The 14,813-nt window shown below is 44.8% G+C and overlaps 1 protein-coding gene across 2 annotated transcripts in view; it reads left to right on the forward strand.

Annotated features, from left to right (window-relative positions):
- Positions 1–14,813, forward strand: part of LOC124615606 — a 237,922-nt gene that overhangs the window by 77,717 nt on the left and 145,392 nt on the right. Inside the window, exon 2 of one of the 2 annotated variants that reach the window (XM_047143600.1) lies at positions 9,321–9,425. The exons of the other annotated variant lie outside the window; for it this stretch is intronic. The gene's annotated coding sequence lies outside the window, so the exon portion shown is untranslated. The remainder of the gene's footprint in view (positions 1–9,320; positions 9,426–14,813) is intronic. 2 annotated transcript variants of the gene reach the window in all.

A 14,813-nucleotide genomic window follows, 5' to 3' on the forward strand; every position in this document is an offset into this window, starting at 1 on the left:
TTCCGGAGACATGTCCACATAACACATTTTCTTTCTTTGTGTGTGAGGAATGTGTCCTGAAAGTTTGGCCGTACCTTTTTGTAATACCCTGTATATGCATCGTATGCACGCAGCGCTTGTGACGTCAAGATGTTGCGCCTATACTATCTTTGCTGCCCTTGCTGGGCCACTCACCCTCGTAGCGCCATCCTTTTTCACGAGAGCTGCTTGCAGGTTCTCAATCAGCAATAACGAGGCAGCTTCAAAGCTGGAGCGGAACAATGGGCTCGTGTGCTGGCCTCCAGGGAGTCGTCCGCGATCGAAACCCCGCCGCACAAAAGAAGCAGATGCCGTTCTAGCGATCTTTGTTCTCGGGCAATCCGCAGGTATTGTCCAGTTATGAAAAGGAACTCTCAGATGCCCCGGGAGGATCGAGCATGCATGCACACTCTCAAGAACCCCACTGCGTCCGAAAGAGACTCGACGATTTGTGTTTTTTTTTTTTTTTTTTTTTTTTTTTTTTTTTTTTTTTTTTTTGGCACCACGAGAAAGGTTCACGAGACTTACGTGAAAGAATGAACGTGATGTTATTTCAGACCAAGAGAGACAAATATAAGAGTTTCGTGACAGAACAACCGAGCGAGGTGGCTTAGCGGTAAGAGACAGGACTCGCATTCAGGAGGATGGCTGTTCGGATCCCACTCTGACACCTAGAACGTTTCCTTTGGAAAGTTTGTGCTCTGTCTCTGATGGCTCCGTCGCAGACGTGACGTCAAACCCTAATCCTTCTCCCTCGTAACAGAGTATGTAGTCTGCCGCGAAGAGCACATTAGTCAAGAAAACATATATAGATAGAACTGAGACCCTTGTTGGTGGGTAGAGTCAGTTTGTGACATAATTTCTGCTGCTTGATTCACTTCATACTAATAAAGTCTAAGACAACAACAAAAAAAAAAAATGAAATAAAATAAAAATGACTCACCGCGAAGGAATAATCCGAATGGGACGGAAATGGGTATATGTATCTACAAGAAAAATGTCAGAAATATTGGAGGATTTATTCAAGAGAAAGTTCTTCACAAATTGAGCAAGCCAATAACTTGTTGGTCAACCTCTGGCCCTTACGCATGCAGTTCTTCGCCTTGGCATTGATTGATACAGCTGTTGGATGTCCTGAGGGATATCGCGCGAAATTCTGTGCAATTGGGGGGGGGGGGGGGGCTAGAAGGTCGACCTGCCGAGCCGCTTGCAAGAACCTGCCCATAATGCTCCAAACGTTCTCAATTGGGGAGAGATCCGGTGACCTTGTTGCCCAAGGTAGGACTTGGCAAGCACTTGTCTTGCTGAAAAGTTAAGACTGGGGTAGCTTGGAATGAAGGGCAACAAAACGCGGCGCAGAATATCGTCGACATATCACCGTGTTGTGAGCCGCGGATGCCAATCAAAGGTGACCATCACGCCTGGCTGTCGGAGCGTATGGCGGGCGACAGGCAGGTTGTTGTCCCACCATTGGCTGGGGCGTCTATATACACGTTCTCGCTGGTTATCAGGGCTCACTTCGAAGCGGGAATCATCACTGAAGACAATTCTACTCCGATTCCAGGCCGAATGTACCCGACACCTCAGCAGACGAGCTTTTTGGTGTACACTCAAAGGTATTCGGCGCAAGGAGCGGCGTGAACTCAGTCCCATTTCTGTCAGCCGCCTATTAATGGTCCTTGTGGCCGCTGAAAACACCAGTTGCCCGACGGATCGATGATAATGGTGAATCCGGGGCTGTGAGTGCCTCTCTGACGGTTGCTCAGTCGTCTCCCTAGGTCGACCGCTTCCTTCTTGACGCTGTGCTCGGCCGTTTTTCACCCATTCCTGCCAACATCGTCGAGAAGATCCATCGTTCCTAGCCAAATGTCGAGCAATTCGTCGATTACTCCAACCGGCTTCTTTGAGCCTAACTTCGTGTCCTTTCTCAAAAGTGACATCGGGGTGTATTTGTCACGCTCCTGTCTGCGAGAGACATTTGCTGTCCAACTGAATACACGGAACGAAATTCACAAAGGCTTTGTGTCGTGATGTCGACATCTCCCCTGTTTACTATCCCTGCCCGCTACGCGGTAATACTGCGCTACGGCGACACACACTTCATCCGTCGGCCGCCAAAGCTTGCAATGTTGCATATTCAATCAGTAACTGTATGAATATCAATTTCTGATCAATTTTCGTAGCTCCTTCGTAGTGCACCGTCGTTTTTTATTTTTAATTTTTTAATTTTTTTGTCTTTGAGAGCATTTAAATAGCACAACGCGTTTCGGCACCACGTTGCCAACATCAGATGCATTACATTCAGTTGTGGTGAGGTTGATTTTCTGGGTGTGCCAGTGCTGTTATATAGCGAAATATAGCCATTTTTTTGGAAATTTTGTTGTTTGCCGCCGGCCGGTGTGGCCGAGCGGTTCTAGGCGCTACAGTCGGGAACCGCAAGACCGCTACGGTCGCAGGTTCAAATCCTGCCTCGGGCATGGATGTGTGTGATGTCCTTAGGTTAGTTAGGTTTAAGTAGTTCTAAGTTCTAGGGGACTGATGACCTCAGAAGTTAAGTCCCATAGTGCTCAGAGCCATTTGAACCATTTTTTGTTGTTTGCCACACAGAGCACGGTAACAAACACATCGGAACTTAATACTCATCCATTAATTGGCACGAAAGCCGACCACTGAGGAGAAGTTGTACATGCAGCATTTCTACGGCGAATGTCAAAGAAGTGCGCGGCGGCGGTATAGGAATATCTATCATGATTGTCGCTGTCCGTCGCGCCACACAATTGCAACGAATTGTTAGGTCATTACTGCGACCAGTCAACTTCAACGTCAGTGGAATAGTGCGAAGACTGGTACTGACAGACCTAATTAAGAAGCTGTTCTGGCTACGATACTAATCAGACTGCAAAGTGTCACGAGACTTTTTGCCATGGAGTGTGGGAGCAGCCGGATGAGTGTCATTCGCACCTTGTATCGACGCAAATTCCGCCCGTATCATCTGTCACCACATCAGGCACTTGGAGAACATGATTGCGTAGGACGGAATTGTTCAGTACAGTGGACGGCCAGATCCTTTGATTTGACTTCTGTTGATTTCTTTCTATGGGGATCACTGGAAGAAGCAATCTAGCATACAGCCCCAACTACGCCGGACGATGTTAGCCGTCGTAAAGTCACAGCATACAATGGCATATCATGTAGTCACTTGCTTCTCTGTTTAAAAATTTGATTCCGCCAAGATTCGAAAGCAGATTCACCACGCAGCGAGCGAACACACTACCAAAGGGAGCCACACAAATATCTTCTTTATTCCGGCACATTCAAAGTGGTCGGAAACTTCAAAGCCGATTTTCTCGAACACTTTTGATAGTTCCATCGAACTGCTTTGGGGAGGTACATTTGAGTACTGATCTTCACGAACCACAAACATAAAAAAATACCAAGATGCGACTGCCATGTAATCCCCTTATTGGTAGCATAGGTCTGTCTTGCTGCGTATGACGACGCAGCCTGCGTAAGGTTTCAACGTCAGTATTAGCAAGCGCTTTGTCACTGTGACTTTTGAATGCAGTTACGAAAATTATACTGTTCCATTAAAACAAAAACCGTATTTGTTTCAATATCTCGGTTGATACCAAAGTTTAGCGCATTATCCATACAAAGCGTTGCCAGCTCTTCAGTATACTGTCAACTGCGGGAAACCTCGTTGCGGTATCTGGAACCACCCACGAAATAAAAGGAGTATTACGAATTAAAAAGGGTGTTACGTCTTACGTGAGTCACCCTGTTGCATACCAAGTTACAGTCCTTAGGTACTTGCTTGTAGCCAAATAGTGATACGAAAGAGGACTTACAAGTAAAGTCAGTTCAAGGGAAAGTGCACTATATCATTGAAGGGAATGCCACGCAACAAGTTACTGAAACTATTTCTAGATGTTGCTCTACGTTTGGAGTTCTTGTCAAAAAGGCATAACAGCGGACAGCAAACCAGTGCAGATACAACCTGCTAGGATAGTAAAAGGGTGGTGGTTCCAACACAACAGTGTAACTGAAATGCTTGCAAAACTGAAATGAAAATATTTGGCAAAAGGTGACGTTGTTTTTGCGAAACACCGCCGTATACAATCAGAGAATCGGCATTCGACATGAAGTGTTTTGCTACCATTGTCGCATATTTTTCTCTGGGAGCTCAAGAAAAAGAAAGGGAAGACACGTGCACGTACAGAGGCTTCTCCTTCATTCAGTACGCGAATCTATAATGGAACAGAAAATCGGTAATATTGGTACAAAGTATCCTCCGCCACACACTGAAAAGTGCTTGCGGCCTATTTCACGTCGCTGCAAAAAGTTTCCAGACTGAATTAATAATTAAGATGGTTTAATGCTTCAGTTGTTCTAGAAGTTCCCCCTCCCCTCTTCCACGTCCAATCTTATCGAGTACAACATTCAGAACGTTCATACAACAGTGCATGAAAGTAGTTCTTTCAGATGCTGTTACATTCGGGCGTCACATTTGCACCTTCTTCGATTTTGGCGAACCATCAGAGACCCATTCTGAGCTTGATCGTTTGTGCTACCAGAGACTCATTCTGAACTTGGTCGTTTTGTGCTACATTTATATTGATAACACCAGGTCTCGTCAACCGCGATGGTTTCTTCCAGAAAAGAAAGATCCACGTGTTTGCGTTGCAGTCAAGTCGCAGCAGGCGTCGACACGTCATTGTTTTTGTTCGGGAGTCGAGTAGTGCAAACAAACTTTGCTTGCACTCTTCTGTTCATAATATTCTGGGGAATGTCTTGGTTTCGAGATATTCAGTTCGTTACAACACACATCAAAAAAAGTTTTGCATCACCTCGGTTCCCAGAGTTGTGGAACCTGTGCTGAAAATTGGAATAGAGATCAACATAAACATCATTTCCGCCCTTCCTATTGCTCATGAAAATCACACATTGCATGTTGTACCACCATGCAGTGAGACCTTCAGAGGTGGTGGTCCAGATTCTTGTACACACCGGTACCTCTAACACCCAGTAGCACATCCTCTTTCACTGATGCACGCCTATATTCGTCGTTAGATACTATCCACAACTTCATTAAGGCACTATTGGTCCAGGTTGTCCCACTCCTCAACGGCGATTCGGCGTAGATCCTTCAGAGTGGTTGGTGGGTCAAGTCGTCCATAAACAGCCCTTTGAAATTATCCCAGGGACGGGCGATAGGGTTCATGTCTGTGGAGAGCATGCCGGCCACTCTAATCGAGCGATGTCGTTATCCTGAAGGAAGCCATTCACAAGATGTGCACGATGGGGGCACGAATTTCCGTCCATAAAGACGAATGCCTCGCCACTATGCCGCCGATGTGGTTGTACTATCGGTCAGAGGATGGCATTCACGTATTGTACAGCCATTAAGGCGCCTTCCATGACCACTAGCGGCGTACGTCGACCCCACATAATGCCATCCCAAAACAGCAGGGAACCTCCACCTTGCTGCACTCGCTGGACAGTGTGTCTACGGCGTTCAGCCTGACCGGGTTGCCTCCAAACGCGTCTCTGACGATAGTCTGGTTGAAGTCATATGCGACATTCGTAGGTGATGCCAATCCTGAGCGGTCCTTTCGGCATGTTGTTGGGCCCATCAGTACCGCGCTGCATGGTGTCGTGGTTGCAAAGATGAACACCGCCATGGACGTCGGGAGTGAAATTGCGCATCATGCGCATCATGCAGCCTATTGCGCACACGACGTCCTATGGCTGCACGAAAAGCAATATTCAACATGGTGGCTTTGCTGTCAGTGTTTCTGCGAGTCATAATCCATAGGCAGCGGTCGTCGACTGCAGTAGTAGCCCTTGGGCGGCCTAAGCGAGGCATGTCATCGAGAGTTCCTGTCTCTCTGTATCTCCTCCATGTTAGAGCAACATCGCATTGGTTCACTCGGAGAGGCCTGGACACTCCCCCTGTTGAGAACCATTCGTGGCACAAAGTAACAATGCGGACGCGGTCGAACCGCGTTACTGACCGTCTAGGCACTGTTAAACTACAGATAACACGAGCCATGTACCTCCTTCCTGGTGAAATGACTGGAACTGATCGGCTGTCGGACCCCCTTCGTCTAATGGGCGCTGCTCGTACATGGTTGTTTACATCTTTGGACGGGTATAGCGACATCTCTGAACAGTCAAAGGGACTATGTCTGTGATACAATATCCACAGCCGACGTCTATCTTCAGGAGTTGGGAACCAGGGTGTTGCAAAACTTTTTTTGATATGTGTACATTCAGATGTGTGGTACAACGACCTTGCACACTGCAGCCGCACACCCACTTCATAACACTGCCCGCTGACAGCTAACTCGTTGTTTAAAATTGTTAGTTGAAACTGCCACCGCAGTTACTGCGCTGATGTCACTAATACGACAGGAATGAAACAGTCTCGTAACTTTGTGGTCGGATAGAGTACACACTGTGTGAAAAAATATGTCCTGATACCTCTCTTCGTGAACATCAGTGTGGGGTGTGTCCACCCTTTGACCTTCTGATGAATTTACTGTGAACGCTTTCAGTGACCTGTCTGCATGTCTGTGATGGAATGGCAGCCCATTCTTCCTCGAGAGTCGAAACCAAAGAAGATAGTCATGTTGGTTGCTGGTGTATGGTCCATTGGGTTCAGGTGGTGACTCTGCGTCGGCCAGTCCATTCCAGCAATGTTATTGTCCAGAAACCATTGCCTCCCAGATGCTGCTCTATGGCACGATGCATTTTCATGCTGATACAGACAACTGTCGCCTCCAACTGTTCCTCTACTGTAGGCAGTGCTGCAAAATGTGTTCATATCCTTCCACTTCTAGCATTTCTTACGGGAAGTCAGAGGACCACACCCTAACAACGAAAAACGCCCAAACCATAACACCACCTCCCCGTATTTCATTGTTGGCATTACAAATGACGGCAGGGAAGTTCTCCGGACTTTTGTCAAATCCAAACCCTTCCAACGGATTGCAACAGAGCATAGCGTGATTCGTGAATCCAAATCACATGTTTTCAGGCATCTAATGTCCAGTGGTGTCGCTCTTTACGTCATCGTACACGTTTGGATCATTGTTCACCATTCTTGTTTAATTCCCCACGCGCAGGCATTGTGTCAGCTCGACTGGGGATAGCTTTTAGTAAGTCGCAGGTGATTTCTTCCGATGATGTAATGTGATTTTTTTACAAGCATCCTCCACAGCCCTCGACGGTCTTAGTCTTCAGGACTGCATGGCCTTGGTTTCGCAATTCCACTTCCACAGTCGACATGGAGGGCTCGAAATGTCGTTGACGAATTTGTTACTGAGCTGGCATCCAATGACTAGACCACGTTCGAAGTCACTGAGCCCTCCTGTCCGACCTATTCTGCTGTCACTAATTCCCTACAGACAAACAATACTCTCAGCCTCCTTTTATACTCTCTCAACATCTAGTAGTCGATTTCGCATGATATAGATGCCGTATACTATTGATCAGGTAGTGTCTGAAGTTGAATGATGTTATACACCGAAGAGCCAAGAAACTGGTACACCTGTGTAATAGTGTAGGACCCCGCGAGCAGGCAGAAGTGCCGCAACAGGACGTGCATGGACTCGACTAATGTCTGAAGTGGTGCTAGAGGGGATTGACACTATGAATCCTGCAGGGCTGCCCATAAATTCGTAAGAGTACGACGGGGTGGAGATCTCTTCTGAACAGCAAGGCATCCCAGATATGCTCAATAATGTTGATGTCGGGAGAGTTTGGTGACCAACGGCAGTGTTTAAACTCAGAAGAGTGCTTTTGGACCCACTCTGTAGCAATTCTGGACATGTGGCTTGTCTCATTGTCCATTTGGAATTTCCCACGCAAGGCACAATGGACATCAATGGGTGTAGATGATCAGACAGGACGCTTACTTACGTGTCACCAGTCAGAGTTGTATTTAGACGTGTCAGGAATTTCATATCATTCCAACTGCACATTCTCCACGTTTCTCCATAACCGTACATGTCCTTTCACTCAATAGAATTTGAAACGAGACTCGTCCGACCAGGCAACATGTTTCCAGTCATCATCAGTCCAAAAAAATGGTTCAAATGGCTCTAAGCACTATGGACTTAACATCTGAGGTCGTCAGTCCCCTAGACTTAGAATTACTTAAACCTAACTAACCTAAGAACATCACACACATCCATGCCCGAGGTAGGATTCGAACCTGCGACCGTAGCAGCAGCGCGGTTCCGGACTGAAGCTCCTAGAACATAATCTGCAATGTCTGTGTTGGCGGACCCAGGCGAGGCGTAAAGCTTTGTGTCGTGCAGTCATCTAGGGTACACGGGTTCCGAAAGTCGTTATCGAAGATGTTTCGTTGACTGGTTCGCACGCTGACACTTGTTGATGGCCCAGCGCAGAAATCTGCAGCAATTTGGGGAAGGGTTACACTTCTGTCGGGCTGAACGATTCTCTTCAGTCGTCGTTTGTCCCGTTCTTGCAAAATCTTTTTCTGGCCGCAGCTATGTCGAAGATTTGATGTTTTACCGGATTCCTGATATTCACGGTACGTCTGTGAAATGATTGTACGGTAAAATCCGCACTCCATCGCTACCTCGGAGACGCAGTATCTCCTCACTTGTGTGCCGACTCCAAGACGACGTTCAAACTCACTTAAATCTTGATAACTTGCTATTTTAGCAGCAGTAACCGATCTAACAACTGCTGCTGGCACTTGTCTTATATAAGCTTTACTGACGGCAGTGCCATATTCTGCCTCTTTACATATTGAATACGCATGCCTTTACCGGTTTATATGGCGTTTCGGTGTATTTGGTACCGTCACGCATTATGGCCTTCCTATGCTAGTTACCAGCTTCTCTAAGTTATTTAGTAAACGTTCGTGTAAATTTGAGGGTTAGATAGACGTATGATGGGACCTATCTGAATGCTTTCCCTAGTGCGACGGTGACCAAGACCCGAGTCTTAGTCTTTCGCTCGTAATGCCCTACAGTGCGGGCCTGCCAGTAACACCTCTCTCGCAATCTTCCAAACTTCACCGCTTCCAGCAGATCTTGGTGGATCAAATGGTAGAGCGTTTTTCATGAATGACAAAAAGCAAGATCACGATCCTGGTACTGATCATTCCGTGCTGTCAGGATTAAACTTAATTCGTTTCCACTTGGCACTTCACTCATCTGAGGTCAATATTTACGATGACGCGAACCAGAATTTCGGTGTAATAAATGTACTGCATCCTGTAATTGTGATACATGACGTTAAACCAAGCATCCCTCTTTTCATTTTAGGGACTGACACTAAACATCTCTTCCTTTTCGCTGTTACTGGGCAGCATCGTTCGCACGCGTTAACCAAGTTTGTGTGTAAAGGAACACCTTTGGTAATTAACTGAGGTAAGTATTAGTGCTTTTTCTTCTTTGTAAACGACCTCATTGTCACTGAAACTTTGGGTGGTCATTATGGTTAAAAAAGAGACAGTTCGAGGGTTACAATATCCGACGTTTTTGCTCTTCTGAGGATGAGCCTGCACCTCTTTTGTAATTAGAGTATCTTTACATTTCGCAGAGGAGACTGGTACTTTTGAAGTAATTCCTGTCTTGTGGATAGCTGACAGGGACTAACCGATTCATATACCACTAGTTTATAAGGCAAATACAGCATATTTCGAAAGTTTTTGTGTACGCACCTAGAGCTGACATCGGTGGGTAATTTATTCTCCGGATATTAGCTGCAATCAAGTGAATGCAACATCAGTCTCAAATGTGCGAAAGACTCCTACAATAACTGTATAATGAATGTAGTCATTACTAGGGTAGGACGTTCGAACACCTTCTGCAAACCATCATCAAGAGTATTAGAAATATTATTGCGAAAATTGTTTTATGGTTTTGTTATAGACGTGAGTTACGTTCAATGCTTCGCTCTTCAATTGTGTTAGATAGTTGGTAGTGCACCAGTGAATACAGTTCAACACGATGATAATAAATATGAGTCCTAAGTGGAAGATAAATCGTGACGTTCTTTAGGATTCGTGTTCGGGGTCCTCAAACATCATTTAGCATTTTAAAATGCGACTTTAGGTCGCCCCACGCGATGGTCACAAAATGATTTAGCTGCCGAGATGAAAGTATTTTGCAATAACGTGAGAAGCAAAGTATTGAAGATGAATTTTTTTGTAGAGACATTTGTAAAGTAATAAATATTTTTCAATAAAATAGTGTATTAACAGTAACATCAAACTATATATTAATTTGTAAATGTCTCTATTCATAAGTAAGTGACGTTGGGCCTGGTATACACGACAAGTAGCATGTAGCACCCGTTACTTTCGCTTATGGCGGGAACGAAGCGTCGTGGCACATAACACCACAACCCAATAAACGTAAGTGAGCATTTCTAATCCTTCATCATTTAACAATGGCCCAAAATCCACGGAGATACGTCGAACCAGGACCCACACCCGGTAGCATCACAGGTTACTTGTGGTCAAATGATTCTTACGATAACCTAAACTGATTCAAACGGCTCTGAGCACTATGCGACTTAACTTCTGAGGTCATCAGTCGCCTAGAACTTAGAAGTAATTAAACCTAACTAACCTAAGGACATCACATACATCCATGCCCGATGCAGGATTCGAACCTGCGACCGTAGCGGTCGCTCGGCTCCAGACTGTAGCGCCTAGAACCGCACGGCCACTCCGGCCGGCGATAACCAAAACTGATAACATTCAAAAGAAATGAAAGAAATTACGATCTAGACCGTACATAAATAAAAAGACCTTTCGATTCCATGTTGCCAAAATTTCTTATAGCACAATGATTACATCTTCTATTGTTTGTTCCTATGACATATCTACTATTTACGCAAAATAATTTTAATAAAATCATTTACATTCAGTTCTTCTATTCTTCCATTGTTTAGATGGAATTTGGATTATATTCTAATCTTAAAATTTCTTCAGAATTCGGATGTCTGTATTCAAATGCATATTAGTAATCATATAATAACAATAATCGAAGTGTTCATCCAGTAATCATAAAATAACAAACATTTGTCTGAATTCAACATTTTCATTTTGCGGAATACTTATGTGTTAGTATTTGACGCACTTTTTCTTTTATCTCTTGAATAGTACAAACTACATTTGTCAATGCTTCTGTTACCTTTTCAGTTTGTTTATCTTTAGTCTTATTAATATGTTCTAAACGTTTTCATTTATTCATAAATTTATATTCTGCATTAGCTCTGCTATTAGGTAATAATCCATGATTATTACCTAATCTGGTTTCTGGTTTGTTAGAATATAAAAGGAGTGAATGTAAACAGCTTTCATTGATAAGTTTAGCTGATTGTTTATTTCCTCTTAGGGGTCTACGAGACAGAAAACTTTTAAGTTTCATAAATTTCTTTATCTTTTCCATAATGTTTTTAGTGTTTCTCATACTCCAAAGAAGACCGACTAATATCTTCCTAAAGCTGGGTAGCAGCTTTTGCAGGAGCTGCAGGGAAAATAGTCTGGCTGATAGACAGATCTGGACTTGTAACATTAGCCGTCATTGCTTTGCTATGTTTGTACGGAGAACTGTTGAAAATCTGACATTTCCTGAGGACGTACGTGGTTTAGTGGTGATTGTATCCCGCTGAGTAAAATATACCACAAGTAAATTGGTCCCGCAAATGATTATTCTGGAACTGGAAATTAGAGAGGTAAGGTCGGTATTGCTGTTCCCGAATTTGTGGATAGTGTGAGACGTACGGAGGCGTTCATTGTGGGTGAGGAGGAGTGGAAACTTGGTGAGGTGGTAAGACGCGGCATTCGCTCCCATTCGATAATTTCGTGCTGCGTCACTATGGTACCAACACAGTCAACATGCGTACTATGAATTATGTTTTCCCAACTTCTCGCTGTTCGCTGTGGATACTTTATGGAGAATAATGTGTTGCAGGGCACCGCCGTGTGTGATGTGTGTGTGTGTGTGTGTCTGTGTGTGTACTCGTGCGGGTCTGATGACGCGTGCGTGGTGAGGGCGTCGTCGGCGGGCAGGATGGCGTGTGATTAGGCGGGGGTGCAAGAGGCCGACCGGGGCGTCCCGGCCGGAATACAGATCATCCGCCGTTATCACACGCGCCTCGGAGCACGGCCCGACCGCCCTTACGTGCCTGATTGATTGACTGGCTGATTGATTGATTGGCCGGCCGCCGCCGCTGCGCTGAATGCCAACGATTCGGCGTGGCTCACCCGAGGCCTGTGGCGGTTTGCACACCACGCCCCATCTGTGTTTGCTGTTGCCGTCGCCAGACGACGTACTCGGCTGCCGTAATGCCAGTTGTCGACAAGCAGCAGCTGACATATTTCTAACACTAGCAGCAGATCGTAGACTTAAAGTACTAGAATACAGGGAATTTCAAAGTGAATATTCAGGGTGAGTCATTGACTATTGCTACCTAGAATAACTCCGAAAGTACGATAGTAGCTGAAAAGTTTGTGTGGCAGTTGTTGCATGGGACAATAGGGGCCATAGTGTAAAGTTCGATTTTTGCTGCAGGGTGGGGTCGCGTCAGAGACATGAAGGTCAACCTGAAAGGGTCCTGTAGCCACCTTTCATTAGTCCGGTAGCCCATTTTCACTAGCACTTCTCTTTCTTTTCCTTGTTTATCTTTTCTAATAACTCTCATAGTGGTGTGATTGAATGAATGTGGTTGTGTGTCACGCTGCTAGACGGTGAAGTAGTCTGCTGCAGAAAGTCCGCGATAGTGATACAGATTCAGCAGCCATTGTACAGAATAGCCAACTCTCGTAGTGGTCAAGTAGGCAAGGAGGTTTGCGCTACTTGTGAGAAATCCACCTGTGTTAGGTTGGTGGCGGAAGTGGCATCTTTGGGTTTTCCGGGCCACACGGAGCGTGGAGGAGGCTGGAGATGAAAAAGGGAGGCAGTCTGCCGCCGGTACGGGAAGCGTCCACAGCTGTGCTCCAGTCGAAGAAGGGTGAGTTGGACTGACCGCGTGGTGCGTCGTTACTTGGCGAGGGGAGAGCTGTTAGCTTTTGGTCTCGCTTTTCAACTCTGAAAGATTGCTATGCCTTGTCGCAGCAAGGAATGCAAAACTTTGGCAGATTTTTCTTTTAGTAAATTTCTATAGCAGACTTGGATCCACCGGAAGAGCGCCACACAAAGGTGTCGTTAAGAAGTGAGCACTCGCTTCTGTATGAATGTCTGTTTGCCTTCAGCTGTGCCTGTAGAAGCTTTCATTTTTTCTACATAGTAATAACTTTGCCTTCTCGTAAATTTTCCTTGCTTTATATATCTTTCGTCCGTGGGGAGCCGACCACGTGGTTGAACATTAGAGTTTGTTGGGCTACCGTCATCACTAACTGTCCGGTCTCATGTTTGTTTTAAAGAATGTTAACTGTTCATGATTGTGTGACGTGATATTGTTGCAACTTGGCCACGATACCTAGAAATTGCATCTCCACAAATCACGTGGGCACGCGGGTGTACTGCGCAACGTGTACCGCTTTACGAGTTATTGCGATCAGTTATCAGGCAACAGCAGTTGTATGAATGATTCACACCAATGATTTTAGGTGTTGATTATAACGGTGTATGTATCGATGGTTTTCTTTAATGTTTTAGGAATTAATGTTATCAGGAATTGTGTACATGCCTCACGTCCATATTTTAGGAATAAATGACTTTATATACAATTTTCTCTTGCATTCCGAGGTTACGTTTTTACACCTAAGCCACTCACCTCGTAGCTTTCCTGTTAGCACATCCAACGCGTTTCCTTACACACAGGTCCAGTGATTAGTTTCCCCTTTTATTTTAAAACAAATGCTTTAGATTAAGTCTTATTTTCAGGTGTGTTGCTGGGAGATGATCTTCTGCACAGTGTTCATGCATGTACTATTTTATTTTAAATGGCTGATTTTCGTGGACAGTGCACGGGAAATACTATTAATTACATCGCATCCCCTATGAGCGATATCACGACGTATGTATTTTTATGAGTTTTTGGTCTGTGGCCAAATTAATTTATTTTCCGACTCGGCCAAACCTTTGATTAGTTGTATGGTTAGAGTCGGTGGCGACCCTAATCTTCTCACGTTAATTTCACAATCAATAAGCACTTCCATTCCCACTCTTAACGTAATAACCCGTAGAAACAGGTTAGTTACAAGCTTTGTTTTTTAAAGGGGATGCTATACTTTGGTACTTATTTTCTGATAGCGGCCATCGAGACGAATCCAATGATGTGTAACAGTAAGGTCTTTGAAGGTCAACAAAGATCACAAAAGTGGCATGAACGTCCTTTTACAGAAGGTTTTCGAAGTGATGACCATTAGTATCAATGTAGTGCTGCAATCTTTTTATCATAGATTGAGTGATATTCGTTATCACTTCGGGACTTATCGAAACACATGGTCTGACGATTCTCTCTCGTATATCGTGCAAATAGTAAATATTCGCGAATACGGCGTGTCCATCTAATGTGCCACTCACATGTAAACACCATTCGATGGTTTCGCAATACAACACTAATAGGAACGGTGAGACTAGTATCGTCGAATCAAGCGAATGTGAATGATGTATTCCATCGAAGAACAAGTTGACATGCTTCTCATTTATGGAGAAATTCAGTGAGAGCTAGATTCTTATACACTGAAAGATATCCTCAACGTACTCACTCTACACGTCGTACATTTACATATGTGTATGATAAATTGAGAGCAACTGGATCTTTAAAGCGTCGAAAACATATCCGGCAAAGGAAAGTTG

Source organism: Schistocerca americana, chromosome 5 (assembly GCF_021461395.2).
Source record: "Schistocerca americana isolate TAMUIC-IGC-003095 chromosome 5, iqSchAmer2.1, whole genome shotgun sequence".
Taxonomy (NCBI): Eukaryota; Metazoa; Arthropoda; class Insecta; order Orthoptera; family Acrididae; genus Schistocerca; species Schistocerca americana.